We start from the raw sequence: 26,860 nt of genomic DNA, 5'->3' as shown, positions 1-26,860 counted from the left end.
GCATAAATCGCAGTGTTTGTGCAGCAACTCAGGAGCTGCAGCATGAAAGACAATTCCAGAACATAAGGATCTAAATATACAGACCGATACATCAAAAAATACATCCGCCACCATATCGAATAAAACATTACCATTGACCATAACAAAATGAAATTGGCCGATATAACAAACAGTAAAATGATGGACTTCCTTCGGCTCTCCATCTCTGGGTCTCTGGGACAGGCCCCACTGCTGTGAGCCCGGAGTCTCCTGCGGGCCCTGCTGCTCAGGACAATGTGTCTGACGGTGAGAACATTGAACAGCAGAATCAGGGCAAATGGAACACACGGGGTTAGAATGTTGTGGAGGAACTCGATTGCTGTCCATTCCGGAGAGACCATCACATCTTCGATGATATCACAAAACCAGGGGAAGTTCACCAGCAAATACAGACCTGTGAACATAAAGTACCAGAAAATATTCTTCAAACAGCTCAGCACAGTCACTGTTCCCAGAACCACAACTGCCGTTTTCTCGCTGCAATATTTACTTTTCAGCATCGGGCAACAAATAGCCACAAATCGATCAAAGGTGAAAGTGACGGTGAACCAGACAGAACAGTCAGTGGCTGCATAAAGCAGGACGGCGTGGAGATTGCACACGGGGATGGACTGCAGGAAATAAAACTGCTTATCAAAGACAATGGGAATGTGTCTCAATATCAGGTCGAGAATAACGACCAGTAGATCTCCCACTGCCATGGCCAACAGGTAACAAGTGACACATTTGGACAGTCCACAGTTTTTCGTCTTCAGGATCACAAAGGTGATGATGTTCACTGAAAGAAAGGAAAATAAACAATGAAAATAAATATACATCAGTCTGGGGCAGGCATTACCAGTTTGATTGACGTGTTGCTGACGAAGACAAACAAATAAACACAAATACACAATCACAGGCACAGAGACACAGGCACACACACACAGACACACAGAAACAAATACACAGGCACACGCGCACAAATCGACACAAATACACACCGTCAGTCATTGAGACACAGATAGACAGACACACTGTATCAAAGTGATAGAGACTGAAATACACAAACTTACAGACACACAGAGATACAAATGCACAGACACACTTCCACAGAGACACAGATACACGGACTTATAGATATAGCGACTCAAAGACACACACTTAGAACATAGAACGGTACATCACAGAACAGGCCCTTCGGCCCATGATGTTGTGCCGAGCATTGTACGAAACCAAGATCAAGCTATTCCACTCCCTGTCATTCTGGTGACCTCCATGTGCCGATCCAATAAAAGCTTGAAAGTTCCTAAATTGCCCGACGCCACAATCACAGCAGGCAGTCCATTCCACACCCTAACCACTCTCTGAGTAAAGAGCCTACCTCGGACATCCCTCCTATATCTCCCACCTTGAATCTTATAGTTATGCCCCCTTGTAACGTCTACATCCTCCCGACGAAATTGTCTCTGAACGTCCACTCTATCTATCCCCCTCATTATCTTATAAACCTCTATTAAGTCGCCTCTCATCCTCCTCCGCTCCAAAGACAAAAACCCTAGCTCCCTCAACCTTTCCTGATAAGACCTATCCTGCAAACCAGTCAGCATTCTGGTAAATCTACTTTGACCGTTTACAATGCTTCCACATCCTTCCTATAATGAGGTGACCAGAACTGCACACAATACTCCAAATGTGCTCTCACCAGGGTCGTGTATAGTTGCAGCATAACCCCGCGGCTCGTAAACTCAAGCCCACTGTTAATAAACGCTAATACACAAAAAGCCTTCTTCACGGCTCTATCCACTTGCGTGGCAACCTTCAGAGATCTGTGGACATGAACCCCAAGATCTATCTGCTCCTCCACATTCCTCAGAACCCTGCCGTTGACCCTGTAATCCGCATTCAATTTTTTTCGACCAAAATGAATCACCTCGCATTTATCAGGGTTAAACTCCATCTGCCATTTTTCAGCCCAGCTCTGCATCCTATCAATGTCTCTTTGCAGCCTACAACAGCCCTCCACCTCAGCATGGTGTCATCAGCAAATTTACTGACGCACCCTTCAGCCCCCTCCTCCAAATAATTGATAAAAATCGCAAATGACCCATCACTGATCCCTGTCGTACTCCGCTGCTAACTGGTCTCCAGTCTGAACGTTTTCCATCCACCACCACCCTGTGTCCTCTATGTGATAGCCAGTTTTTCATAGAATTTACAGTGCAGAAGGAGGTCATTCGGCCCATCGAGTCTGCACCGGCTCTTAGAAAGAGCACCCCACCCAAGGTCCACACCTCCATCCTAACCCAGTAACTACACCCAACTCTAAGGGCAATTTTGGACACTATGGGCAATTTCGCATGGCCAATCCACCTAACCCGCACATCTTTGGATTGTGGGAGGAAATCGGAGCACCCAGAGGAAACCCACGCACACAAGGGGAGGATGTGCAGACTCCGCACAGACAGTGACCCAAGCCGGAATCGAACCTGGGACCCTGGAGCTGTGAAGCAAGTGTGCTATCCACAATGCTACCGTGCTGCCCCTAATTTACTTATCCAATTGGCCAAATGTTCCTCTATCCCGCACCTCCTTACTTTCTTCATTGCCGACCATGTGGAACCTTATCAACGCCTTACTAAAATCCATGTATACGACATCAACTGCTCTACCTTCACCTACACATTTGGTTACCTCCTCAAAGAATTCAATCAAATTTGTGAGACAAGACCTACCCTTCACAAATCCGTGTTGACTAATCCGGATTCAGCTGCATCTTTCCAAATGGTCATAAATCCTATCCTTCAGGACCGTTTCCATTATCTTCCCGATCACCGAAGTAAGACTAACTGGCCTATAATTATCAGGGTCATTCCTATTCCCTTTCTTGAAGAGAGGAAACAGCATTCGCCACTCTCCAGTCCTCTGGCACTATCCCCATGGACAGCGAGGACCCAAAGATCAAAACCAAAGGCTCTGCAATTTCATCCCTTGCCTCCCAAAGAACCCTTGGGTAGATCCCATCAGGACCAGGGGACTTGTCGACCCTCAGGTTAATTCAAAATTGCTAATACGTCCTTCCTCAGAACATCGTCCTTCCTCAGAACATCTCCCTCCTCCAGCCTACCCGCCTGAAACACACTCCCATCCTCAAAAACATGGCCCCTCTCCTTTGTGAACAGTGAAGAAAAGTATTCATTCAATGCCTCTCCTATTTCTTCTGCCTCCATGCACAGGTTCCCACGACTGTCCTTGACCGGCCTCTATCAAAGTGACGACCCTCACCCTGGTCATTATTTTATTTCGCACATAATACTAAAAAGCCTTAGGGGTTTTCCTTGATCCGACCCGCCAAGGAATTCGCATGCCCCCTCCAAGCTCTCCTAAGCCCTTTTTTCTGCTCATTCCTTGCTACCTTGTCACCCTCAAGCGACCCTATTAAACCTTGTTTTCTCGTCCTTACATATTCTTCTTTTTTCCTCTTGACAAGAAATTCAACCACTTTTGTGAACCATGGTTCCCGAACACGGCCGTTTCCTCCCTGCCAGACAGGGACATGCCTATCATGGACACGCAGTATTTGTTCCTTGAACAAGCTCCACTTTACATTTGTACCTTTTCCTGACAGATTTTGTTCGCATCCTACGCTCCCTAATTCTTGCCTAATCGCATCATTATTACCCCTCCCCCAATTATAAACCTTGCCCTGCCGTATGACCCTCTCCCTCTCCATTGCAATAGTGAAAGACACCGAATTGTTGTCACTATCTCCAAAGTGCTCTCCCACAAACAAATCTAACACTTGACACGGTTCATTACCCAGTCCACATCCAATGCCCCCCCCCCCTCCCTCTTGTCGACCTAGCCACATAGTGTGTCAGGAAACCCCCCTGTACACACTGTACAAAAACTGCCCCATCCGAACTGTTCGACCTATAGAGGTTCCAATCAATATTTGGAACGTTGCAGTCACCCATGACAACTACCCTGAGACATCCACACCTATCCATAATCTGTTTTTCAATTTCTGCCTCCACATCTCTATTACTATTTGGGGGCCTATATAAATCTCCTAAAAATGTGACCGCTTCATTCCTATTTCTAACGTCGGCTTATATTACCTCAGTGGCCAGATCCCCTTCAAACTGCCTTTCTGCAGCCGTTAAACTATCCTTGATTAACAATGCCACTCCTCCACCTCTTTTACCACCTTCCCTACTCTTACTGAAACATCTATACCCCGGAATGTCCAACAACCATTCATGTCCCTGTTCTAACCATGTCACCGGAATGACCACAGCATCGTAGTCCCAAGTACCAATCCACGCTCCACGATCAGCTACCTTATTCCGGATGCTCCTTGCATTGATGTAGGCACACTTCAACCGTCCTTTCTGTCTGCCAGTACACGACCGCGACCTTGATACCCTCCTCATTGCCTCACTACTCCCGACACTGGCTTCTGGAACACAGCTCGTTTTCCCAGACCTCTGGCAAATTAGTTTAATCCCCCCCCCCCCCCAAGAGCCGTAGCTTACAGATACACGTACACACATGCGCAGGTTTGCAGAGACAGAGACACAAATGCATACAATCACAGTAAAGAGCCAAAATGCACATAATCACAGAAACACAGGCAAAAATACACTCAAAGCCACAGAGAGACACAAATACGCACACACAGCGACACACATACACGAACGCACATGCTGAAATGCACACCTTCACAGACACAAATGCACACACTCAGAGACACAACTACACTCACTCACAGACACAGAGACACCATTACGAATGCTCACGAACACAAGAACACAAATACGCGCACTCACAAACGCAGGGAGAGGCTCATACACACTCACAGACACAGAGCGACAAATACACACATTCACAGACACAGAGCGACAAATACACACACTCGCAGTCAGAGAGCTGAAATAAACACACTCGCAGACAGAGAGACACAAATAAACTCACTCACAGAGACACAGATAACCCCATAGAAAAACATGCCCACACACGAACTGCCACAGGCACCCTTACACATACTCACACACAAAAACATTGACACGCACAAAAACGCTGAGAAAAACACATCGTAACACACATACTCACACCACCGCACATCCATACTCTCCCTCTCTATCTATACCTCTCTTTCTCTCACACACACAGGCACACACACCCTCACAAACCGACTGGCTCAATTACAAATACACATACCCACAAACATATAAAACCCACCACACATAGACCCACACACAAGCACCATCAAATAGATTCATACACACGCATAAACCCACATACATACACATACAGCCACACAGATACCCTCACACACACGCACAGATACACCAATCTGCACCCACAGACGAACGCCCACTTCATATACCCAGAGTAAACATCTTACAACTATCAACACCAATAAACCCACATAATAAAACAATACTCTCTAAATATCTCTTAATCCTTCCTTGCACCATCCATAAGACAAAAATAACCCTAATTCAGAAAGACATCAGGATTATCTTCACCACTTTGAAATCACCAAATGATCATTCATCAGCTTGCAGAGATTCATGCACATCTTGCTGCGACTGCAGCTTCTCCAAATCTAAAACCAAACTAAACACACGCTGTAGCTGCGAGCCCAAAGCGAAAATAAAAGCAGACAGACAGCCCAGTAACATCCATACTCTGACATCACTGATCAACACCCATTTCTTAAAGGTACATCCACTACAGCTATTCGATAAACACCCATTTCTTAAAGGTACATCCACTACAGCTATTCGATAAACACCCATTTCTTAAAGGTACTCCCACTTGACATATGTGTGTGTGAATGTATGTGCATGTGTGTGTTTCTGCATGTATATTTGCGTGTGAGTTTTTTGTTGGTGCTGGTGTGTGTGGCCGCACGTTTCTATGTGCGTGACTGTTTGTGTGTGTGGCTGAGTGCGTGCGTGATTGTTTGTGTTTGTGGGTGAGAGATTGTCTGTGGGACAATGTACGGAAGTGTGATCGTCTGTGAGCAGGTGTGTCCGCATGAATGTCTGGGAATACTTGTGTGTGCATCTGAGTGCGGGGGTGGTGGGGTAGGGCGTGTATGTGTGTGTGGTTGTGTATATGTGCGAGTGTTTGAATGTGTGCGTCTGTCTGTGTGGTTAGATGAATAAAGTTTACTCATGTGTACCAGAAGGAGCAGGTAAAGAAGTCACAATTTTAAGAGATACGGGAGCTGGTCAATCTTTAATGGAAAGAGATGAGGAGTTATGTAGGTTGGGAAGAATGTTGCCAGAAAAGGTGGTAATATGTGGAATTCAGGGTGAGAAGTGTAGAATTCCATTATATAAGGTCAGGTTGGAAAGAGTGGTGAAATGTAGTAGGAGTAATAGAGAAACTCTCCTGTCCAGGAATACAGTTTATCTTGGGTAACGATAGAGCTGGATCGCAGGTGGGAGTGATGTCTACTGTGGTTGATAAGCCAGTGAAATTCAGACAACTGAAGAGTTGAAGGACGAATATCGTGGGATGTGTCCGGATTGTGTAGTAACAAGAACGCAAAGTCACAAATTAAGACAAGAGGAGAAATCAAACAGTGAAGATAAAGGTGAAGTGCAATTATCAGAACGGACTTTTGATCAGATGGTTGAAAAAGAACAAGAACAGGTGGAGGATAATTTTAATTCAGGAAAATTGGCGGAGGTACAACAGAAAAATATAGAAATAAAACGGATGTTTGAGAAAGCATACACGGAAGAGGAATCTGTGGGTATACCGGGGTGTTATTACCGTAAAAATAATGTCTTGATGAGAAAATGGAGACCTTTTCATATGCAGGCGGATGAAAAGTGGGCAGAAGTTCCATCAAGTAGTATTGCCAGTAGGGTATCGAAATGAGGTGTTGCGAGTTGCACCTGGGGTACCAGTAGGAAGTCATTTGGGTGTAAGGAAAACTCAAGCTAAAATACAAAACATTTTCATTGGACTGGACTTCATAAAGATGTCGTGAAATGTTGTCGATCAAGTGACAGGGAAACCTCAAGCAGTCATACAATCAGCGCCCTTAATACCCATTCCAGAATTTGAGGAACCCTTTACAAGGGTCTGAATTGATTACGAAGGGCCGCTTCCTAAAACGCAAAGTGGGAATCAATATCTTTTGACAATAATGAATGTGTCTGCTAGGTATCCAGAGGCCATTCCAGTACGCAATCTTACAGCTAAAATGATTGTGGAGGAGTTAGTTAAATTCTTGACAAGACATGGACTACCCACAGAAATACAATCGGATTAAGGATAAACTATTACCTCAAGGTTATTCAAAGAAGTTATGGATGGCTCCTGAATAAAATAATTTAAATCAACTGCGTACCATCCAGAACCGCAGGGAGCATTAGAAAGTTGCCATCAGACATTAAAGACAATGTTGAGGGCTTATTGTCAAGATTATCCAGAGGATTAGGATAAAGACATTTCCTTCGTACTGTTTGCAATTCGGGATGCACCTAATGAGACAAGAACATTCAGTCCATTTGAACTAATTTTTGATCATGAAGTACGAGGACCACTTAAATTGATGAAGGAAAAAAATGGTGCGTGAGAAATCGGAACTTACATTTTTTGATTACTTGTCAAATTTGAGGGAACGATTAAATAGAAAATGAATATGAAATGAAAACCACTAATTGTCACAAGAAGGCTTCAAACGAAGTTACTGTGAAATGCCCCTAGTCACCACATTCCGGCGCCTGTTCGGGAGGCTAGTATGGGAATTGAACCGTGCTGCTGGCCTTTCCTGGTCTGCTGTCAAAGCCTGCGATTTAGCCCTGTGCTAAACCAGCCCGTCCTTCATGCAGACATTATCCCCATCTTTCACGGCCCCGTCTTCCTCCCATTCCTTTGTTTTATAACCTGCTGTGTCAAGCTGTACTTTCGCTATGCGGTCTGGATCCTGCTCATACGCAGCAACAGGTGTTATTTCCCCTCTCTGTACACTCTGAATCTGCGCGGCGAGAGATTTGGCCGCCCTATAAGCGGAAGCATTGCCCAGCGGCAGCGGGGTCTGGATCTTTCTGTGTGCGCTTATCTTGATTACCACGACAAATAGAGCAGGGGAATTAGCTTGGCAGCATTTAAAAGTTGCACAAAATATGATGAGAAATGGGTAGCGGACAAATTCGGAGTTTTGCCAGTGGAGAAAAGGTTTTAGTACTGTTAGCAGTGGCAGGTGGAGCTTTAAAAGAAAGGTTTTGTGGATATTATCAGACTGAAAGGAATTTAAGTGAGGTGAATTATGTGGCAAGAAGGCCAGATAGAAGGAAAACTCACCGAGTGTCTGCTAGATATCCAGAGGCCATTCCAGTACGCAATCATGTGAATATGCTTAAAAGGTACTTTGAAAGGGAAGGAGAGAAAATGGAGGTTTTAATGAATCTAAATCAAAATGAGGAACCAAACCCAAATGACTTTGAATTTGACATACCTCAAATTAAATTGGAAATCGAGGAGGTTCTTAAAAATTGAGATAAATTGTTGAGTTACCTTCCAAAGGAAAAACGAACTGACCTGAAAGAGTTATTGATATCACATGGGCAAGTTTCTGGAGATAAGTTGGGAGGCACATGATGTAGATGTGGGAAATTTTGTTCCAATCAAACAACATTCAAAAAGACTTAAACCATTAAAATTGGCACAGGTTAACAAGGAGATTGAAAGTATTCTTAAAAAGGCAAAATTAAAGTGGGTTGCAGCCAATGGAGCTCTCCCATAGTGATGGTACCAAAACCAGACGGTACGCAATGGTTGTGAGTGGACTATAGATAGAGTAATGCAGTTACAACAACGGACTCGATATTATCCCACGTTTGGAGGATTGCATTGAGAGAGTGGGACAATCAGCTTTTATTTCCAAACTGGATGTACTGAGAGGTTACTGGCAGGTACCTTTATCCGAAAGGGCGAAGGAGATTTCAGCTTTTGTGACTCCAGATGGTAGCTACCAATTCAAAGTTATGCCATTTGGCATAAAAAACGCCCCTGTCACATTTGAACGGTGAACTACCAAAGTCATTTCAGGATTACCCAATAGTGCGGTAAACATCGACGATCAGGTAATTTTCAGCCAGAGATAGAAAGAACATTTAAAACATCTGATGGAGTACTTCGATCGACTTCAGGAGGCGGGTTTGGGGGTAAACCTAGGAAAAAGTGAATTTGGTCAAGCCCAAGTCACTTTCCCTGGCCATTCAGACGGACACGGATAAGTGGTCACACGGGATGTGAAAACAAAAATTATTGAGGAGGTTCCAATACCCACGTCACGAAGGGAAATAACGCGATTTCTTGGCATGAGTGGATTTGATCGAACATTTGTGCAAAGTTTTTGTAGCGTGGTTTCTCCACTGATAGATTTGCTAAAGAAACGTCGAAAATGTCAGTGGACAGCGGAGTTTCAACAGGCATTTGACTGCCTCAGAGCTGTGATAACCAATGCTCCTTTGTTGAAGAATTACAAAGGACTCTGTGATCAGATTGAACTAAAGTATCTCACTTTAAAGAGAAATGCCGAGGCGTAGAGAAATGGATGGATAGTGCCTTCATGTCGAAAGAGACTGTCAATCGAGAAGGATTCCAGTTGGTAGAAGAAGAACAAGAATGGAAAATGTTATTATAAATGTTTGCGTGTTTTGTTTTGTTATTTTCCATATTTCTTCAAGGAAAGTGAAAAGGTGAAAAATGAAACCATCTTGAAATTGCTGGTTTATTTTACTTTCTTGGGGGGAGGTCTCATGTGAGAGTACCTTTAAGAAATGGGTGTTTAGCGAATAGCTGTAGTGGATATACCTTTACGAAATGGGTGTTTGTCAGTGATGTCAGAGTGTGGGTGGGGCTGTGCTGTGTGTCTGTTTTTACTTTCGCTTTCACCTCGCAGCTACAGGGTGTTTTTAGTTTCGTTTTAGATTTGGAGAAGCTGCAGTCACAGCAAGATGTGCATAAATCTCTGCAAGCTTATGAATGTTCATTTGGTGATTTCAAAGTAGTTACTGTTCTCAGTAGTGAAGTTAAACCTGACGTATTTCTGTAAAAAGGGTTCTTTTTGTCTTATGGATGTTGCAAGGAATGATTAAGAATTACTTAGAGCGTACTGTAGTCTTTACATAGAACATAGAACTTTACACCAGAGTACAGTCCCTTCGGCCCACGATATTCTGCCGAACTGGTCTGAAACTAAGATCAAATCAACCTCCTCCCAATCATTCTAGTGCACTCCATATGCCTATCCAATAACCGCTTGAAAGTTCCTAAAGTGTCCGACTCCACGTCACCCAGCAACCTTCATGCGTAGGAGTAACGACATCCCTGTAGCATCTATTTGTAACCGACTCTGCCTCCCGAATGATCCTCAGTTCATCCAGCTCCAGCTCCAGTTCCCTAACACCGGCCTTTGGGGAGCTGGAGATGGGTGCAATTCCCGCAGGTGAACTCATCAGGGCCACTGACGGTGTCCCTCACCTCGAACATCCTGCAGGAGGAACATTGCACTGCCCTCTCTGCCATCCCTTCCATTTATCCACGACAATTGCAGAGAGAGACAAAAAGCTTACCTGATTTTCACACTCCCCGCAGTTTAGAGGTTGTGGAAGGGTGGAGAGAGGAAAGGGAAAGAAAAGCTTACCTCACCAACTCACCACACAGTCCTTTGTTTTGGTTAGAAGTGGAGGCTTTGGAGGGTTTCTTGGTGTTGATACTTAGGATGTTTACTGTGGATTTATAAAGTGTTACCAGGTTTCATAAATAAACAGTGTTTTCATTCAAAAGTAATGTAGGTTTCTGTTGCATCACCCCTGCAAAGTGGACCCCTGTGCTCGCCATAACCACAATCCATTCAAAGCTGTGGGTCAGGTGAACTCCATGATACATTTTGGTGTTCTCTAAACCCTGGCCCATTACAACACTTACATGCCCACACCCTGAATGTATCCACAAATACCCACACACACCCAATCACGCACTTCACCTCTCATGCACACAATACACATCCACTCATATACACACATGTACATTTCCATATTTGCACATACACACTTACCAACACACCCATATACAGACACAGGCAGACATACGCCCACATCCAAACACTCACAGACATACAGAACCACACAGAAACATACGCAGTCATACACGCTCACCCATACCGATCATACAGTCATCCACATGCATATCCCTAAATTCATGCACAAACACAAACTGTCAGACATACATATATGTTCCCACAGATACCCAAATACAGACCCCACACACGCGCACAATCATGCACACCCCCATTCACCCAAAACCGAACACACACGTACCCACACACAGAGACCCCCCCCCCCCACACACACATACATTCCCACTCACATACCACAAGCCGAGGAACAGACAAGTAGCCATACTCACCCATAAACACACAAAAAAATGCACAGGACACCCTCACAGCCACCCACACACATTCACACCCGACACACACACAAGCAAACATGCACACTCACCCACGCTGCACACAAACACCCACATGCCCAGACTCACAAGTGCAACCACGTACACTCATACAAACATATTGACACCCATACCAAAGCACACCTGTAATCACAGACACATACACACAGAAACGGCCGCACACACAGACCTTACTGGTTAATTACCGCCCCATCTGTCTGCTGCCGATCATTAGCGATATGATGGAACGGCTCAACAGCTGTGCAATGAAGCGGCACTTACTGAGCAGTAACCGGCTCACAGACGCTCAGTTTGAGTTGTGCCAGGACCACTGACCTCGCCATAGCCTTTGTTCAAGCATGCAGAACACACTTAAGTAAGAAGGGAGGTGACATCAAAGCAGCATTTGATCGAGTATGGAATCAAGAAGCCCGAGCAAAACTGGAATCAATGGGAATGAGGAAGACCCTCTGCTGGTTGGAATCATACCTAGTAGAAGGGAAGACGGTTAAGACTCTTGGAGGTTATCCCACAATACCAAACAAGGAGAAAGAGTCACAGAAAGAGCTTTAGGGTCACACGTCACAGAAACAGGCCCTTCGGCCCACCATGTCTATGCTGACCATCAGATGCCTTGATAATTAGTCCAGTCAGAGCCATCTCCTTTGTCTTTGTACACGGTGACCATTGTTATATCACCGATGGCGTGAATCACCAATCTTTCCTCCCAACAGAGATTTCTCAATGACGCTGGATTTCCACTGTTATTTATTTCAGCAAGAATTTCATACTTCCTGTGTATTCCCAATGGAAAGATGGTCAATGGTCTGGTTCATCTGAATCATGGTGGTCTTACTGCCCAGCTCCTACGTTAAAGTCTAGAATGGAGCCGAGTGGGTCTAAGTGGTAACGCTCACCGTGTTTGAGGTCGTCCTTCACTCACCAATCCAGCTGCTTGCTGCGTTCAATGATGATCATCTATGTCTATCTCTTCAATGGGGCTAATTAGTTACTGTTTGACCCAATGCGTTCTTGGTTCCTTCATACATCCCTCTGACAGTCTCGGATTCAGCAGCATATTCGTTGTTGTTGCAGAGTTTTAACCAGTATTGATTGGTACATTGCTGAGCAATCTGCTGAGATCTGGCAAAACTGAGAACATCTCTATTTTGGTCGGGGGCGTATTTCTAGTTAATGGAAGCTCTCCTGCTGGTTAGGGTAACTAGCTCCATTTCAGTTCTATAATCCTTAAACCAATCAGCATTCCTCTGATCTATTTTCCAGTATTCAGCGACTGCAGAGTTATAGACGATGTTATGTAGATAGTCCCACTTTGACACTGACGAATGTGATATAAAATAGTTACTTTAGAGTTACTAGTTAATGTAATGTAGAAATAAGCCACTTTGATTCTGGCAGTTAGAGACAAAGGGGTTTGAGACCGCATGGAAAAAGCAGGAAGAGGTGTGTCTATGAGAGTGATGCTGCATTGATAGGGGCCAGAGAAAGGGATTGGAAGTGAGCCAATCAGAATAAATCGAACAGGTCAGGAGGGACATAGGCTGACCTATGTCCGTCGAGTATGTGAAACTTGATACCATTTGAATTGATTTTGCAGAGATCCCTTTGTCTTTTAGTCAGTCGTTTTCTGGGATGTAAGAGGCTGGATGTCTTTTACGTTTCTGTAAGATGATTCAAGCTTGCAAGCTAAATAAATAACTTCTTTTTACGTGCGAATCCGTCTCAACTTTTATTGAGGCCAGACTGACAGAGAAAGAAATTTGGGGATCTACATTTGGTGCCGAAAACCGGGATTTCTCTGGGCGATCCTGATCCAACTGCGAAATCAGAATTAGACTGATTATGAACAGGAGGATGGGGAACAAAGGGCCCTCAATGTAGAGCTGGAAAACGACCGCGCATTGATTGTTCCCCTCTTCTTATCGTCTGATTAGTCTGGTCACTCGCGGTTGGCACAGAAAGACCGCCTCGACGAAATCACAGGTCAGTCTGGGGATTAGCACTTTAATTGATGGGCTTTCATATTGTTGTTTCGGCTTGGGTTAGGGTTTTGGGCTGATGGGACTTTAATAATGAAGGTTCAGTCTATTATAAGGGTTCAGGGGCTGATGTGACTTCATTAATGAAGGTTCAGTCTATTATAAGGGTTCAGAGGCTGATGTGACTTAATTAATGAAGGTTCAGTCTATTATAAGGGTTCAGAGGCTGATGTGACTTAATTAATGAAGGTTCAGTCTATTATAAGGGTTCAGAGGCTGATGTGACGTAATTAATGAAGGTTCAGTCCAGTATAACTATTTTTAAATCTGAAGATGGTTCAACTCTATGTGTGAGTGTTTTAAATATATAGTTGATTAAGCTAAAATTGTCTCCTTGGACTGTAAAGTTCCGAGGTCTAGTTGAGATTGTGAGGAATTCTGCATATTGGTTGAAGCAGAAGTCTCTCAAAGGGTTAACAGCAGCAGGCGGAGTTGAAAACAGACAGTGCTTCTCACTCAAGCTTTGAGATAACAGCAGCAGCCGTAGTGTAATCGGATACCTTTCCTTTGAGTCAGTGAACACCAGCAAAGTTACGTTTTGAATTAATTAAAGGAAACCAGTGGGTTTCTCCACCTCTTTGATAAAAGTTATTATTTTCGAAAGCAATTGATTGAAATTGCCAGAATCTTAAATTTTACTTACTTGAAATAAGGTTTATCTCATTTTATCTGGAGATTAATAGAAACTTAAAGAAGATCATGGACACCATTTTAAAAAGTGTCAATCTGGAGATGATAGCTGATTTTGCTAATACTTATGTGTATGTAAAAGAAAAAAAACTTGTTAAAAGAAAAATTGTTAAGATAAAGAAATAATTAAGTTGTAAATGTTATACAAGTTTGTGTTAAGCAAATTGTAAATTTAGTTCTGAGTTGAGATCAGAGCTAAGCTTGCAAGTTGCAGTAATTCAATTTGAATTTTCAAACATTTTTAAGTTTAAAAAAAAAGAGAGCAAATAGAGAAAAGAAGGACACAGATCTTGAATGCGTTAAATAGCACATTTCAAAGGCCCATAAATATTTCTGTTATCTTAGACCTAAAACCTAGGAAGATTGACGAGCCAGAGGAATTTCTGGGGCGTTTTAATGAAATCTACCGGGGGCAGTCAGGCGATTTGCTGTGTCAAAATGGTCAGAATTCGCCTCAATACTGTGCTATGTTAATGCATTGCCTACCACCTTCTGTGGTTACTGCTTTGAAATGTAATAACATGAATTGGACAGAGAACGCCCCTTCCCAGATGGCAAGGGCAGTCAGAATTTACTGGAAGGAGGGTGTAGGCCAAGAAGGAGGCTCAGTTACAAAGGTTATGACTGAGTATGTAATGAAAAAGGATGATCTGCGACGCCAACATGCGGCAGAAATGGTAGTTTACCAGCAAGAGCTCCAATATAGTGACTTTGGGTGGGTGGATCAGCGAAGAGGAGGATGAGACAACAGTGCTATATTTCTATCACCCCCCAGTGGTGGACGTTAGACATTGAACAGTCACTGCATTACGTTACCCTGGCCTATGACAGAACTGGACGAAACAGGGAGTTGGAGGACAAATACCGGCCATTACTTGAGACCGAATGGCCAGTCAAGGTTACAGCCACAGTCACGGGAAAAGAAGGTACAGCCGATTTTGTTACAATATCACCACATTTATGGCCACAGTCAGCTTCGGTAAGCCCTCATATTACACGTCAGGTCCATGACCAGTACCATGCCAGGGATATGGGGCGAATGGTCAGCATCTTACCGCAGCTCGTCAGAATAGGTATGAGATATACCTTTTGAACAATCCACGTCTGACATTTAAATACTGTACCACTATCAACCCAGCCTGTTTTCTTAGTGGTCCCCCTGTCCATGAAGACGCACCTGGCCACGACTGTTTAGCCTTGATTCAGGAAACTACCACAATAAGGGGCGATTTGAGTGACATTTCGTCAGAACAACCTGACATGATTATGTGTGGTCAAATATCCCACCGGGGTTTAGTTAATGACCTACTGCAGGCCCTCCTTCTGCCAGCGCAGATTTCCGTTATTAAATGCGCTGCCCACACGCATGGTACAACCCCAGTTGACGTTGGTAATGAACGAGCAGATTGTGCAGCACAGCCGCACAAATTCAGCAAGTGATGGTGCCTAAAATGTTAAGTCAGACTAAACGATCTTCTATGAATGTGTCTGCTTCTGACAAGCCAATGCCAACCATCCAAGACGTCATAAGGTTACAGGAGGACGCTCCTGAGAGTGATAAACAAATGTGGAAACGGTTAGGTTGTACATATGATTCTGTTTCCTCTTTATGGACCACGCCTGCACATCAGACTTGTATGTCTGATGTACTGGCTTTATGGGTCATCGAATGTGTACACTTTGCAACTCATTGTGGGGCTCGAGGGACTAGTGATTTGTTGCTGGACACTTGGTGGCACCCTAAAATGCAGGGGTTGGCCCAAAGTATCAGTAATCGGTGTTTGATTTGTCAGCAATATAACACCGGAAAAGGTATCCCTTGTGGGAAGGGGCAAACCCCGTTGCCCAGTGGTCCCTTTGAGACGCTCCAAATGGATTACATTGAGTTGGAAAGGTGTCAATGTTACAAATATGTTTTGGTCATTGTGGATGTGTTCAGCAGATGGGTCGAGGCGTATCCGACTATCTATAGTAAAGCTGCTACTGTGGTTAAAGTCTTGATGAGGGAAATCATTCCCCGGTACGGTATACCAGCTCAGTTAAGTTCTGATAATGGGCCTCATTTTATTGGACAAATTAACAAGGAGTTTTGCTCCCAGTTGGGCATACGCCAGCAGTTACACTGTGCTTACAGACCGCAGGCAGCCGGGGTGGTTGAGAGACACAATCAGACCCTCAAAACTAAATTGGCTAAATTAAGAGCAGACACGGGACTGACATGGCTTAAGTTGCTCCCCGTTGCCCTCTTCCAGCTGCGGGTTACATCTGCGGGACCAGCCCGGCTCTCTCCCGCCGAGATTCTTTATGGCAGGCCTCTTCGAACTCCTTGGAGCCTGCAGGTTCCCAGACGGGTTCAGTTTCATCAGATGACTGAAGAAATGACCACCTATGTTCTAGCCCTTACGCAAGTGCTCAAGGAACTCCATGGTCCAGTCCGTGCGGCTCACCAGCCATTGCCCCAGTACCTAGCTCACTTTCAGTCCAGCCCGGTAGTTATGTCATGGTCAAAAAATTGGACTAGGAAGGGGTCGGAGCCGCGATGGGACGGGCCCTTCCAAGTTCTCCTTACCACCCCCACAGCAGTTAAAGTGGAGGGGCGAAGTGCTTGGGTCCACCTACATCACTGTAAATTGAGTCCATCTCCACTACTGTAAAAGGTCGGATACTAACCTGCCTCCCTTCTCCAGTGCTATTTTACAGGTGTGGAGCATGATGGAGTGGCTACGCATCGTCTGTCTGATATTTGGCCTCACTTCGCTTGGCGTGTTATTGGCGATGGACATGGAAAAGGGGAATATTATGTATCTGTGTAGCCCCAACCAATCTACAAGGATACATCACCTATGCAAAGGTGATGTTCTTCACTGCCCCCATATACGAGGACATGGTATCGACTCATGGAAGGTCATCAAAGTTAAGGAGAATGCGGGAGTCATGAAGCAGCTGCACCGGTCCCGGCGATGGGAAGGGAACATTATATGGACATTGCCTTGTTTTTGGAATACATATAAATTTGATTTTGGATGTGTTAAAAGTGGTACAATAAAGGTAAAATCAGGCTGTCAGAAGAGTGTAGGAAGAGACCATGAGAAAGAGAAAGGGACTCGAGAGAGGACGGGGCGTGTGAGAAGGGAAGTACAGCTAGAACGTAGGTTACCGGGAGATGCACTTAAGTTAATTAAAGGCCAAACTGAGGAAAACCCGGGTAGTATGAATCTCTTCTACCAGATTTACCACCGTCTGTATGGCCAGGGACGGGTTGTCTGCTACCCAAACCCCGCAGCGGTGTCTCGGTTATTTTCTGTTTCACCGCTTTGGGGCACTCCCCAAACGGTGGTTCATTGTCAGCGTTCCGAGCCATTGCCCGAGCACGTCACTCTTCCTTACGATCCGGATTCAGCACCACCGGCTATTTGCCTTCCCCTCCCTCGGGATAATTCCCATTCACAGTACGATAGGCTGCGACGGTGGAGGGCGTACATACCTAGCCACTTCACTCCCAATAGGGATTCCCGGTCGTACGAGAATTGCTTCAGCAGTGAAGGATATGGCTGTTTGCTGGTAGAGGTGGACACAAATATAACATGTCTGTTTCCCACCTGTACGGACAGGAGGTGCCATATCACCCAGGCGTCTGGCCAATGTGTTTGTTATAGCACCACTTGCGTTCCATTGAACGCTGGCCTCCAGCTCCTTTGTGGCTGGGCGAATGTCTCTCATATCACTGTCGGGAATAGGGCTTTCCGCATTGCTGGGCGGCCCGAATGGGCATTTCAAAATTGGATAAACTGGGCTACTGGGAGGTCCTTACGCAACCGATATACTGATTGTGATGCTAGTCTCCACACGGAACAAGGATACTACTTTTTATTTAATGGTACGGCGACCAACGTTTTGTCACCCCCATTTCCCCGCCGAATTGCTATAGGGACTCTAGTCCCTACCACAGTCCCCTGCCCTTCGGCGTGGAACCTGCATAATCAGTTAGCACGCCGGGCAGTCTCTGCTGAATTTTGCGAGAACTGGAAAAAACCTCAGGTTCTTGCACCCAACCGGGGCCACTCAGCCGGGTGGGGCATTCTGAGCGTATTGACACTGGGAGGTGTGGGGGGTTCCTTGGCTGTTAGTGATCGGAATTATTTTATTTGCGGCCTTACCATTTTGGGAAATGAAACCTTGGGAGCCCTCGGGGCAATAACTAAGGAGTTGTCTCAGCTACGGTTGTTTGCAATGCAGAACCGGTATGCTCTTGACTATCTTCTGGCCCGTGAGGGTGGGGTATGCGCCATAGTACAGGGCGTGTATTATGGGTGTTCAAGACTTGACCGCTAACATCACTAAATTTATGGATCGCATAAGGGATCACTTGGACGGGATGCAGGATCCTGGCTCTTGGGGTAACTGGGGATTTGGAGGATGGAAGGACTGGTTGATAAATATGGCCATGTATCTAGTGGTAGCTATCGGCTGCATCTTTGTGGGCCTGGCCATCCTTAAATGTGTGATGGGTAAAATGCGGGGTGCACTGGATCAGATCACCGCCCCAATCACCGAGAAAAAAAATTTAACTGTTAAAATCCATGAGGGTGAAGCAGATGAAGGGGGGGCTAAGACAGGAATTGGAAATGCAGCGACGAATCTTTTTAGATGAGGAACCGTAGCTATAGATTGGATAGTTCGGTTATCATGGAATGATAAAAGGAGGGAATGACGAATGTGATATAAAATAGTTACTTTAGAGATACTAGTTAATGTAATGTAGAAATAAGCCACTTTGATTCTTGCAGTTAGGGACAAAGGAATTTGGGACCGCATGGAAAAAGCAGGAAGAGGTGTGTCTATAAGAGTGAGGCTGCATTGATAGGGGCCAGAGAAAGGGATTGGAAGTGAGCCAATCAGAATAGATTAAACAGGTCAGGAGGGACCTAGGCTGACCTATGTCCGTCGAGTATGTGAAACTTGATACCATTTGAACTGATTTTGCAGAGATCCCTCTGTCTGTTAGTTCAGTCGTTTTCTGGAGTGTAAGAGGCTGGATGTCCTGTTACATTCTGTAAGATGATTAAGCTTGCAAGCTAAATAAATAACTTCTGTTTACGTGCGAATCCGTCTCAACTTTTATTGAGGCCAGACTGACAGAGAAAGAAATTTGGAGATCAACACCACGAGAATCGGGAATGCACGAGAGGCGTGAGTTGGAGGGGGTGTCGTGATCTCGGAGGCCGGAGGGCTGGAGGAGATTACAAAGTCAGAGCGATTTGAAAACAAGGATGAGAAGGTTAAAACCAAGGCATTGGTGGGACAGCAGCCAGTGTAGGTCAGCGAACACAGGGCAACTGGAGTCAGGGTAAGTTAGGACACGGACAGCAGAGTTTTGGATGAGCTTAAGTTTAAGGTGGGTGGAAGGGGGTAGAACATTGGAATAGTCGGCGGGACTGCATAGTCTCAAAGAGGGAAGAGGAAAAGGGAATTTTGATTTAAGCCCTTTACAGACAGGTTGTGATCGAGCGGGATGGTCAGTTTATCTGATTGTAACAGCAAATTTAAGAGAAAGACCGAGAGACAGCTAACACGTCCTGAAAGATTCAGGAGTAATTTCTAAAATATTTGAAGGGAAAATATTTGCAACTCTATGTGAAAAGAGCAGGGGAGTTGGACTAACTGAGCTAGCACACACATTATGGCCACCCTCTGTGCTGTAAGATTTTATCCCGGAAAACAAATAGACAGTCATGTATTTCTTTGTGCTGATTGTATAAATCCTGATGGTCATGTATGTTACTAATATATATATATATATATATATATATACTCCTGGTCACAGTCGCATCCATCCAAGAAAAAAAGTTTCCTCTAATCTCACTTGAGATTCTTTTGCATTGCATATTCTTTAGAAACTGCATCAACTAAGCTGCTCTCACCTTGCCAAACGTTTCTAAAATAATTTCCTTTCTTACAGAGATGCATGTCGAGCCCAGCTTAACGGTACAAGTACAGTCCAGACGTCCCACACTGTGTTGATTGCTCTCTTTGTCACGTTTCTCAAATTATTGTACATTTAGAGGTAAGCGCTATCGGCAGTTGTCCACTCAAATGATAACTTTTTAAAAAATATGTTTATTAAGGCATTTATGAATAAACATGAAACAAAACTGTAGCGATCTGTACATCTGTACATACATCTGCACATACACCAGGGACTGCAGCACAGATGTGACAGCCACAGCATCACTAGAGGGAGCATCAGAGACGGGTCTAAAGGGTCAAGCCCAAGGCAGGATCCGCCTCTTTTAGAAGCACAGAGCTAGTGAGCAGCAGCACACAGGGATAGCTTAGCATAGGCAGTTTACCTTAGTTTCACTGGTGATACCTCTTGACTGTTTTACATCTAGTTGAGCTCTGGAAGTAGAACGAAGCCTTTGAATAAAGTGTTTGTGTTAACTGTAAGTTTACAGTCGTTATTCAGAATTAGAGAATAACATAAAAAGCACAACCAGGATGAAAAAGATAACCAACATATAACAAACAGGAGAACACAGCATAAGTCAATAAATAGCCAACAACCGCAACCCGCCTTCCTGACCATACCCTCCCAGCCACTCTGCCTCCACTTTTTCTACTTAACCCCCCCACCCCCTCGCACTCTCTCATCCCCTGGATTCCCAGATCTTCCAACACCCAAACACTGCTAATTCTGGACTCGGGACCACCTTCACCCCCAGTACCCCCCACCAAAATCCGTCAATTCCTTATATATATCTGACACCCTGCCCTCTCCAACCCTTGTTCTCGACAGCACCCTGTCCTGCAACCCCGGGGGCGGAAGATCAGGAAAGGACGACACCTGCTTTCTCATGTAGTTCTGCACCTGTATCGGCACCCATTTCCTCTGGGCAACTCACACTCCTCCACCAGCCCTTCCAACCTCAGGAAGCTGCCCTCCATTAACAAATTTCCAAACCTCACAATCCCTGCCCGCCGCCAACCCTGAAAACCCCGTCCAATTCCTCCGGAGCGAACCAGTGATTCCCACAGATCGGGGCCCAAACCGAGGCTCCCTCAAGTGCTGTAGCCACTCTCCCCACACCCTCAGGGTTGCCACTACCACCAGGCTTGTGGAGTACCTAGCTGGCGAGAACGGCAGAGGCGCTGTCAACAGCGTTCCCAAACTAGTACCCTGACAAACCGACCCCTCCCCCACTACCTACTTTCTTACCATGGCTATATTTGCCGCCCAATAATAATTCATTAATTTTGGCAAGGCCAAACCCCTGCCACCCGCCCCCCAATCCCCCTGCCGCCCAATCCCCCCACCGCCCTTGCTCCAACAACGCCTTCTTTACCCAAGGGGTCTTTCCCACCCACACAAATCCCGATATCAACGTGTTCACCTTCCTGAAAACGGCCTTGGAGATTAAAATCTGGAGGCTCTGGAATGCAAACAAGAACATCGGGAACACAGTCACCTTTACAGACTGCACACGTCCCGCCAATGACATTGGAAGCACATCCCAACTTGTGTAGTTGCTCCCATCCCCCCGCGCCACCTGAATACTCAGATACCTAAAACTCGCCCCCACTACCTAAAACGGCAGATTGCCCAGCCTCCTCTCCTGCCCCCTCGCTTGAATTGTAAAGACCTCACTCTTCCCCATGTTTTGTTTGTACCCCGAAAACCGACTGAATTTCACCAAAATGTCCCATGATATCCCCAATGCTTTCCAGTGGGTCCAATATATAACAACAGCAGGTCATCCGCATATCGGGACACCTTATGCTCCACCCCTCCCCGCACAATCCCTTCCCAACCCCTAGACGCTCTAAGCGCCATCGCCAGTGGCTCGCCAAGGCGAAAACCAACGGGGAGAGTGGGCATCCCTGCCTTGTCCCCCTGTACAACATGAAGTACCCCAAACTCACCCGATTAGTTCTGACACTCGCCACCGGGGCCCGGTACAACAATCAAATCCAATCTACAAACCCCTGCCCAAATCCGAACCGCCCCAGCTCCTCCCATAAATACTCCCACTCTACCCGATCAAAGGCCTTCTCCGCGTCCATCGCGACCATCACCTCCACATTTCGTCCCTCTGGGGGCATCATGATAACATTTAGCAGGCGCCTGATATTGGCCGACATGTGCCTTCCTTTACAAACCCCGTCTGATCCCCTCCCTTATTACCTCTGGCATACAATCCTCAGTCCGAATCCTAGCCAGCAACTTGGCATCTACATTCAACAGCGATATTGCATTCAAATGATAACTATTAGGGTTAGGGAATTTCAAATGTTCATAATACTTCAGGCATCATATTAATGTCAAAACAGTAAGAAGTCTCTCAACACCAGGTTAACGTCCAACAGGTTTATTAGAAATCACAAGCTTTTGGAGCTCTGCTCCTTCATCAGGTGAACTACACTTCATATCCCAGGGGTGAATTTTCAAAATCAAAACTTAAGACCTTTCTGATATGTGTAAGACCGTTATCATAGGAGCAAAGACACAGGAAGAGTCCATTCAGCCCCGTTGAACCTGTTCTGCCATTTTATTAGATCATCGCTGGTTTATACCTTAATTCCTTCCACTCGCTTTGGCTCTGTAACCCTAATCTATCAAACCCTTGTCTATCAAACATCTATAAATCTCAGTTTTGACATTTCAATTAACACCCCCACCCTACCCCTCCCCTTGATAGTTTTTGGGTGGAGAGAGTTTCAGATTTGCACTTTGTCTGAAGAGGTACTTCCTGACATCACTCCTGAATGACCTGGCTTGAATGTTAAGATTTTGCACTCTTGTTCTGGACTCCACCCCCTCCCCCGCTTTGTTTCTCTACATCTATCTTATCAACTCCTTTAATTGTTTATAGCCCTCAATTTAATCACCCTTTAATCTACTGTACTCGGAAGAATACAAGGCAATGCACGTATATGTAATCAAAGCAAAATGCTGCAGATGCTGCAAATCTGAAATAAAGACAGAAAATGCTGGAAATCTCAGCAGGCCTGGCAGCATCTGGGGAGAGATAAACAGAATGAACGTTTCAGAGCATCTTCAAGCTTGTGTAACCTGTCCTCGTAACTTAACCCTTTTAGGCACAGATGAGTTTTGCAAGGCTTTTATCATTCTGACCACGCATGCCCAGTGAAACAATGAAGAGTGAGCCTCTGCATAATGTTTTCGTCATGTGTAGATCAGGTGGGTTTGGTGGGTATCTATAAAGATACCTTGAGTCACCAAACACAGGTAGATTGTTGGCCATCCCCTATTCCCAATGTTGGAACATAGGAATTAGGAATAAAAGGAGGCAATTCAGCCCCTCGAGCCTGCTCCGTCATTAAATCAGATCACGGCTGATCTCTCCCTGGTCTCAAATCCACCTCGATACCTGTTCCCCCTATCCCTTTAACCCATTTTCAAATCAGAAATATATCTATCCCCTTCTTGAAACCAATGAATGAATCAGACTCCAACGCACTATGGGGCAGCGAGTCCCAAAAATTCACCTGCCTCTGCGAGAAGTGGTTCCTCCTCATCTCAGCTTTAAATCACATTTGAAAGCTGTTCTACTTGTTCAGTATATCCTATGATGGGAGGTCCTGAGGTGTAGTGGTAGTGTCCCCACCTCTAGGCAAGATGTTCCAGGTTCAAGTCCCCACCAGGACTTGCTGGCCATGGAAGGAGAGTGCATGAACTGATTCAATGGGCTGACAATCAGCCTGTGAATCCTTCCACCATTTCTCAAAAGGGAAACAAAGTGTGTGAAGTTACACAAAGAAATATATCCTATTTTGCTTTCAAAGGTCCAGCATATTCTGCCATTATGGATTGCACTGATTGAAAAGATGCAGAAAGAGATTTGACCACTACAGTGCTGCCAGTAAATGTGACAAATATTTAAAAGGATAAAGAAGGTGCTGGGGAATGGGGATGAGCAGGGGGCTAATTGGCTATCCCTTTCTAAGACCCAGAATAGACATTCTGGGCCAAAAGGCCTCCTTGTGTATGATTTGATGACTTAAAACCTTTGTTATATTTTTAGGATCGGAACAAGGATCGGATTGCAAGACGAAGAAAAAACACTTTGCATTGTTACAAACTTTCTATGAGACAAATTCCCCAAAATCTATTTTTAATGCCTTCTGGGGTGAATATAGAATAAGACTCTGAACCGAATCATTTTCATTTAAAAAGCAGCCGATTTCTATAGTTTCCGAACAAATGTTGTGTAAAGAGGATGTGGCAATTGACAATGCAAGGTATAGACTGGCACACGTGTCAATCCATCAACAGATTAAAGAGGTGGCAAATTCATGTGGCATTGGGCTCTTGTGTGCTCATCCAGTGTCTCTCTATACCCTGCTCCCTCACACTATAACCCAGTGTCTCTCTATACCCTGCTCCCTCACACTATAACCCAGTGTCTCTCTATACCCTGCTCCCTCACACTGCAGTAGTTATCACTGCTGCCTCACAGTGCCAGGGACCCAGGTTCGATTGCAACCTTGGGTGACTGTGTGGAGTTTGCACTTTCACCCCGTGTTTGCATGGGTTTCCTCTGGGTGCTCCGGTTCGTTCCCACTGTCCAAAGATTCAACAGGTTAGGTGGATTGGCCATGCTAAAACTGCTCCTTCGTGTCCAAAGGTTAATTAGGGCTGCAGGGTTACGGCGATAGGGTGTGGGGTTGGGCTTGGGTGGGGTGCTCTTTCGGAGGGTCGGTGCAGACCCGATGGGCCAAATGGCCTCTTTCGGCAGTGCCGGGATTCTACGAACCTCACACTCTACCCTGCTCCCTCACACTATGAGTATCTCGCGATAACCTGTTTAATTTGGCCCCTTGCATTGCAGTGATGTACAAGAGAGGTAAAACACTTTGAGTTTTTAATTGCTGCTCACAGCTGCTGTGGCCAGGTTATTGTGAGACCATTTTCATAATTCTGGAATTTGAACTTTCACAGCCTTCCCTTTAACAATCACTCGAAATTCGAGTGAAAGGGCTGTAGTGTGATGAGACAGCAAGCGAACTGTTCAAGACTTCAAGTTGGAGCCCCTGGAGATGGGGCCCAGTCTGCACCCGCTCCTTGTCCGAAATTGTCACTAAGCTGTTCAATTGCTGCAACAGATTCCTGAGTGAGTGTTGGGCTCAATAACAGCGCTTCTCCAAAGTGTTCTGAAAGGTTTGACAAGTGTGTTGCCAGTATTTGTTTCCCTGGACTCCAACATAACTAAAGATCAACATCTAAAGATACCTTGGGCAGCACAGTAGCGCTGTGGCTTCACATCGCCAGGGTCCCAGGTTCGATTCCCCGCTGGGTCACAGTCTGTGCGGAGTCTGCACGTTCTCCCCGTGTCTGCGTGGGTTTCGTCCGGGTGCTCCGGTTTCCTTCCAAAGACGTGCAGGTTAGGTGGATTGGCCGTGCTAAATTGCCCTTAGTGACCAAAAAGGTTAGGGGGGGTTATTGGGTTACAGGGATAGGGTGAAAGTGAGGGCTTAAGTGGGTCGGTGCAGACTCGATGGGCCGAATTGCCTCCTTCTGCACTGTATATTCTATGTATAAAATCTATGTATCCAATACCATGGAGCTATGATGCCAACCCTCCAGGATTACCCTGGAGACTCCAGGAATTAAAGGTTAAACTCTGGGACAACTGTAGTGATTTAGACGCTGGGAGGAAAATCATAAGAGGCATTAAAAAAAAACAAATACATGCTGTTATTATCTTTTTAGTTTGTTAGTTATAAACACTATTGGTAATTATTTTTAAAAATTGGCGAGCAGATAAAACAGCTGCTTGACCAGTTGAAGGTCAAGTAATGATATCTGCACGAATATATCCAAACAAAGTTGGCAACCTCACATGAAATGCCCGATCTCCCCACACAGCGTGGCTCCAGCATCTCAATGTTGTCAGAGATTTCACTACGCAAAAGAAAATGCATTCTTTGTAGAAATACTTCTATTTTTAAGGCAAAGCAAGAGACATGTAGTCAAAAAACAAAAGTCGGGAAACAAGAATGTAGTGATGTAATTTGTATATTTGATATCTTGGAATAAAATGACAAAACTCGCCTGTTGTTACTGGTAGCTGTTTTTCCTCACATATTTATTAATTTGTTCTTGGTAACGAAAACCACTGATAAGATTATTATCCATGATGTGGAGATGCCGGCGTTGGACTGGGGTGAGCACAGTAAGAAGACTTACAGCATCAGGTTAAAGTCCAACAGGTTTGTTTCGATGTCACTAGCTTTCGGAGCACTGCTCCTTCCTCAGGTGAATGAAGAGGTATGTTCCAGAAACATTTATATAGACAAATTCAAAGATGCAAGACGATACTTTGAATGCTAGCATTTGCAGGTAATTAAGTCTTTACAGATCCAGAGAGAGGGATCACCCCAGGTTAAAGAGGGGTGAATTGTCTCAAGCCCGGACAGGATTATTCTCGATTGATCGCCCCTCATTTCCTTTCACTTTCTCTTGGCCTTGTTCAGAGGCTGGAGGCTCAGAGGACAGTTTCTCAAACCGAGCTTCTGCATTCAGGTCCCATTCCACACACTTGACCATTTATTTAAGATGAGACTTCCAGCGTCACTACTCTGGAGCACTG

This window comes from Scyliorhinus torazame, unplaced genomic scaffold, assembly GCF_047496885.1.
Source record: "Scyliorhinus torazame isolate Kashiwa2021f unplaced genomic scaffold, sScyTor2.1 scaffold_152, whole genome shotgun sequence".
In the NCBI taxonomy this organism is placed as follows: Eukaryota; Metazoa; Chordata; class Chondrichthyes; order Carcharhiniformes; family Scyliorhinidae; genus Scyliorhinus; species Scyliorhinus torazame.
The sequence above is the reverse complement of the archived record's forward strand: the minus strand, read 5'-3'. Positions refer to the sequence as shown.